We start from the raw sequence: 6,742 nt of genomic DNA, 5'->3' as shown, positions 1-6,742 counted from the left end.
AATCCAGAGTGTGCCAACAATCAGGTAGTCATCCAAAATAGGGTCAAGAAAGCCAACAGGGTTATCCAAACAGTCCAGGGTCATACACAATATTGCAATCCAGAAATCAATAGAACACACAGAAATCTTCTCAACACACAGCACCAAACTCCTTCTACTCCCCTCTCACTATGGTGCTGTCAGTTTGCTCCTTTTATAGGGCTGGTCATTACCCTTGATCACCTGCAGGTGTGCTGACATACCTTAATTACCTGGTAAGGATCCTGGGTAGTGTAGTTTGTGGTGGGCGACCATTTTGGAAACTGTAGTCCTATTGGGACCTCCATTTTGTGAACGGACAAAGTCCTAACAAAATCTCTGCCCTCACATATCTCCCATTCAGGACCATGCCCTGAGGTTTATCACAATATATATAGAATTGTCATGTAAACCATTGACAATTCTGCCCATTCCACACTGCCCTGTAACACCTGTAAGTCGCCTTGGATGAAGGCGTCTGCCAAATAAATAAATAATAATATAAGTTACTGCAATCATAAATCTAAGAATATATATAAATGTTTAGAAAAATAGCCTGCATTTGGAGTGTATTAATGTTCATAAACAAATTGTAAGCATTAAAAAATGGTGATGCACTGTAAACAATTACAATGGATTATGTATGCATTTGTTTCAAATATTTATTTTTAAATAAAATGATGCACTCCAGTTTTATGGCACACATGATTTGTTTTTATCTTGAAATCTTACAAAACCTTGTGCCTTTTTCAAAATATGCACTGTGTAAATATCATTGTCTGTCTTTTTTCATGCAAGAGGACCCTTAAAGCGTTTCAAGCATAGCTAAGTGTAATAAATCATAGTGGAAACATGGTAAAGCATAGATAAGCATTGTAAAGTACAGATAGGTGTGGTAAAGAACATTTTAAAACATGACAAAATATGATAAGCTACAGTAAAAGCATAGTACCTGTATAACCATGGGGAAAGTGCTAAATTACTGCACACATTTACCACAGTAAACATTTATAAGGGGACTTACACAGTGTTTGTACTAGAATGTTCCCTGTCTTCCAGACCACATATGCTTATCCAGAAAGAAAAGTTTGGATAAACAGGTCCCATTCACAGCACATCACTGATCATGACCTCATTCCATTAAAGTCAAGACTCAGAACGAATGCAACACACCAAGGCCTACAGCACTTGTCATACACTAATAACTAGAGGACTCTTTAAGTATACATCCTGAGGTTTCTAATCTACATCTGCCAACACAGCTGAGCACAGGGAAAGACAAAATGCTTGGTATAAAAGTAAAAAGTGTCTTATCTAGTGTGTGGAAATATTCTGTACATGTGCTGCACATTGTAGGCTTCGAGTTAGAATGACTGCTACTGTTCATCTGAAAAGATGATAAAGAGCTATAATTAACGTTATCCTCTTGTTCACACAGCCTAGATTTCAGTGTTGTTGCTAATAGAAGACTATTTTCAGAAGAATACTAATCTCCATTTCCGTTATCTCCTTGTCAATATGATACTCATATTGGATATACTTAAAAATACAGGTACATTAACTGCTGTTCCGGTGCATGTTTTTGCACTACAGTTACCAATGACTAATATTTAGTGCATGCCCTTACCTGAAGTAGGAAAAGGTAATCTGCAGTAAAGGTGTAAGCTACAGTATAGCGTAGTTAAAAGACATGGTCAGACATTTAGCACCTCATTCACTAAACAGCGGTAACGTGTTTTGCACACAGTAAGCCCCTTTTACCGCGTGCTGTGTCCAATGGGGTCAAACAAATACCGGCTTCATGATTGGTGAATTCCTCATACTCTACAATGACGTAACATGCGAGTCAGAGGCGGGAAGTTTAAAATGGTTGTTTAGATATTGTTGATGTATTAGTTTGCAGTGTATGATTAACATTAAAAATGCAGACAGATGACAAATCAAAAAAAGCTAAATTCATTTCAACAGAAGATCCCGTTCAGAGCTACGAAAAGGGGACGTTGCATGCAGATGGTGGGATTCTGTTTTGCTCAACTTGTAATCTGTGTTTGGATCATCTAAGAAAAGGTACTTTTGACAAGCATCTTGACAGCGCAGTACACAAAAACATGAAAATCAAACTTGAAGTTCAGGCTAAACAATTACCAAACAAGCAGTTCACAATCACAGGATTGTTTAAAAAGAGCACAGAAAAATGAGAACGCACGTAATGTCAACACGTTTGAATTAGTGGAAGCCTTTAGTGCAGCAAACTTACCGATACAACAGCTGGTCAATGAAATATTACAAAGTTTTTTAATAAATAAAATCCTGAATTGTGGAGCCGTGCCTAACAGTGACACACTCAGACGAGAGTATCTCCTTAAAGTGTCTTTTATAAAGAAAAACACAAAAGCTTCGGTTAAACACGTTTCTCCAGTGTATAATATTTTGGGATTAAAGGAAGCAAAATAGTCTATGGGAATTACATGGTCATTGTAATTAATGTGTCAACATACATTTTAAAGGTTTAAAAACTGGAAAATGTGGCTGAATTTGTCATTTAAGGTTTCTTTTTTAAATCTATTTTGTCTGCTAGTTACTTTTTTTTCGCAGCCAACACAGACAATTTTAGCCGACTCTTGTTTCCAGCAAAAGATTGTTTCAATAGCGACTCAAGTTCCAATGTTGCAATGTACTCGTACATCCTCAGACAGTCTGGGATATATGAAGATTACGAGGCAAGTGTATGTCACAAGTGATGGTTTTTAATACCTGTATTTTTGTTGTGTGTTTTATTAGTGAATCTGTTGTTTTTAAACTGCTGCTAATTCTCCTGTGCACTGTGACTGACGTTTGGGTTAAGCACTTTCCCCACAGTCAATGAGAAGTCCCGCCTTACCTGCCAGTCCAGCCAATGATAGTCATGGGCTGACTATAAAAAGGGAGGAACAGGGAACAGGGAGGAAGAGATGTGTCTGGAAGAATAGCGAGGAGACAGCAGTATTGAGAACACTCTTGGGAGCAGTTTAAGGTTGACTGCAGGAACAAAGGAACGGGTTTAGAGTTTTTTTTTTTTTTTTTTCTATTTGGGACTTTGTAGCGGGACTTGGTTGGGATATTTTTGGATGGATTTTTGTTTCTTTGGATTTTGTGTTTTTTGGGGATTTTGTTTTATTATCACCTGCCACTGTTGGACTGTGTTTGAACCACTTTTTTTGTGTTAACGGGTTTATATAGAGAATTATTGACACTTAAGACATTTTTTGGTTTACAAACCAATAGATTTTTATTTTGAGTAACTGTCTTGCTGTGTCTGGTTGGTACTCCTTGGACAATCCATTCCCCAGTAGAGTCAAGGTCGTGGTCCCGGGAGACGGCCAAGGGTCTGAGGGCGAGAAGAGATAACATAATTTTATTTGCACTTTAATCATTTCCAGAACTTTAATATTTTTGTATTTTGCACTTACCTACCCTGAGCGATGTCTTTGTAGTCCTGCCAGGATACGCTCAAGGTCTGCCAGCATTCTACTTACCATTGTCCCAAGGTTTGAGGTCCAGCATCCAGGTCCGGAGATAATACTTACCAGTCAACGCCGAGGGTCAAGGTCCATCGCTGGTCTCCAGCGTGCCATGTCGGGGTTCCAGGAACGGTGGTGAGAGAGAAAGGAGACACGTGGGGTTTAAAGATAAGCTAAGGGGAAGTAACCAGAACCCCTGGGTAGAGGTGGTAATTCTACTTACCTGAGTGTTTCCTGACGGCCATTTTCTTTGCCCTGCTCCTTTCCAGGTTCATCGAAGGTGCTGGTCGGTCGGCAGTTGGACGTCCAGCCGGTGGGCATGGTGAGGTCTGCGGCTGGCTCGGGCTGCGAGGGAAGCGGACGTCGGGGAGAAGGGTCTCTTGGGACCCCCCCGGAGCTATCGGAGACTGATTCCTTCTTTCTGGCTTATCTGCCATTTTGGACAGTAACCTTTCCTTTTTTTAGAGAACTACCAACAAGAGGGGACTGCCTGGTGTGGTTTTTATTTTTTGTGGCTTTCCCTGTCTTTTTTGTTTTTTTAAACTTGTTGCTGTGTGGTTTTTAGTATTCCATTTTAACCCTGTTGAGAAACACTAAATTGTTTTTACCTATCCAAGTATCCAGTGTGTGTATATTGGAACACGGGGATAAAAAGAACCTGCATAGGGGAAATTACTATCTACTTGGTCATCAAGGTCCTTGTCCTTGCCAAACCCGGGGTGGCGTAGGCATTACAAATTCTACAAGCAGGTTTACTACGGTTACCCCTGGTCACCCCACCCGTAACATGTATATGCAACACTTTCAGCTATGTTAATATATTTATATAGTCACCATGCACAATATTTAAGTAGACTATAATTAAAATTGCTTTACAATATACAAAATAAACTGTAAATATCCAATAAATGAATGTACACACAGTGCGAGTTGAGGTGCAGTCATAAATACAAGCCATCAAATGGCATCTAATGTTAAAGTGACGTTTCGCCAAATGCCTTTTGAAATGTAAATAGTGAACTTTTAATTGACTGAGGGAGTGCTTTCCTGACTTGATTAATATTCCAAAATCAATCAGAGGGAGATCATGTTGAACAAACAAATATTTATTTGATTTGTAGTGTTAAACATAAATGTTCCATTAACAATTACTTTCCCTGCTTTGACTGTCTGGCAGGACGCTGTAATTTGGGACAAGGCCCCCGCCCTCCTCCTATGGAGCGCATTTATTTTGTCCTTAATGTTTCACTGAAGTTAATGTTTTCGCTGATTCAGCACCAAAAAGGCTTTCATAATTCCCCACCACTTCTGCCAATACACTGGTCTGTAAACTTTAGATTCCTCACTCTGTCCTGCTTGGTCGCTGTTATTGTGACAAACTCTAAACCGTACTTCCCTTTTCTTTCAAACAACCTTATATACAGCACTATAATACAGTGTGCGTAAACACGTGGTAATTCTGGTCATTTACTGCCATGAGGCCCTGAGTCTGTGTTTCAGATGGCAGGTTTTTCATTTTATGTATATCACCTGTACACGCAGGCAAAACTTATTCAGTGGTCCTTTCTCCTGAATGTCTGTCTTGTTTCTTCCAAATCTAGCAATGGTAGCCATATAATTCCTAACCCAAACATCCCAAACATTTCAATAGGGTTCAGGTTCAGAGTCTAAAGCTATACTTGAATATCTTCCAGCAGTTACCCAGTCATTTTAAGTAAAGAATTGATTACAGTAGCCCTCTGAGTGATGTTGTCAGTAAATTAGCACTAGTCGGTAGCACAGGTCAAAGATTGAAATACTGCTTTGGGCAAAATCTAAAAAAACAACGTATACTTTATCATAAGGGATGACCAAGCTGTGCTGTTGGTCTTGATAAAGCAGGATGCCTGGTCCGTGCTGGAAGTAAAACAAATTTACTGGATTCTAGGTATTTACTCAGCTGGTTTGTAAAAAGAAAATATGGAAATTCACTAGAAACCAATTAAATGTTACACTAAGACAGTGATTTATGTGCATTGCTTGCCAACATAACTAACAGTATAAACAGTTGAAACCTGGAACAGCAGCAGCAATATTGCATTTTAGTGGGCGTCCTCTGATCCCACCACCAAGCCAATCGCTTCTCTACACCCCATGAGCTTTACAGCAGATGTTGACATGCTACCTCCCTCTGGAAGACAGTCCAGCCTTACAGATATCTGCTCAAACTCAAGACCACTGAAAAGCAATAGGTTGACGCAATCACTGATGATTTTCCCTTCCCTTCCCATGGAAGCATCAGGTTCAATATGTCACCCCCTGGGATCCGCAGCCACAAAAGTTCATATTTCTCAGTTTGAAGTGTTTACAGTAATAGGAACGATATGCAAATATTTAAATTCTGCATCAATCTGTTTATAATGTAACTACTTAAACTCCATTATAAATTACTTATTATACAAAGAAAAATAACAAAATTAACCCAGTTTTTAATCTAATATAAAACAAAGCTAATTCATATTTCACCTTTTCCCCCCTTTCTAAATTGAGTACATCTCCGTTATGTCTGTGTCTTTCATGTCTTGGAATTGTGTTGTTTCCTGAATGCATGAGCTTTGCTTGTAAGCGGTAAATATACTTCACAAGATGACAAAGTACAGGAAGTTTCATAAAACTTATGTTACCAGATAATGATAATGTTAATGTTTCCCTCATGGGTGTCAAACATGTATACCATACTACTCTTAAATTAGCTTAAATGATCTTCAATGGCTATATCATTTTCTCATACTTATACTTATATTGTTTAGTCTAACCTTTTGTGGTTGGCAGTTTTGCTTCCTGCCTTTATGTAATTATCATGTACACAGCTATCAGCTTCCATGAAGATATGATAAGAAAAAAAAAATTGTAAAGCCTGTATAGTTTTTGGTTATCGGGTCCTTTGGAAATCTAAAAGCATAGAAGTAATTTGTTCAATATGATAACAAAACAAAAAAACAAAACAAACAAACAAAAACAAAACAAATATATATATATAGTAAATATGGACTGGAGAGGAGGGCTATGGTAGAAAATGATTTATTGACTATTGTCAACGACAGGCAGCGATAATGCATGAATACCCTGGAGGTAACAACAGTCTTCACGAGGGGCATTTAATTTTCCACTATGGTTGAGTCTGCAGTACATATTTAATATATGAATCAGCCAAGAAAATAAGTGAGGCAAGGTTGGATAGTAAA

The sequence above is a fragment of the Acipenser ruthenus genome, chromosome 8 (genome assembly GCF_902713425.1).
Source record: "Acipenser ruthenus chromosome 8, fAciRut3.2 maternal haplotype, whole genome shotgun sequence".
In the NCBI taxonomy this organism is placed as follows: Eukaryota; Metazoa; Chordata; class Actinopteri; order Acipenseriformes; family Acipenseridae; genus Acipenser; species Acipenser ruthenus.
Note: the sequence above shows the minus strand (reverse complement) of the source record.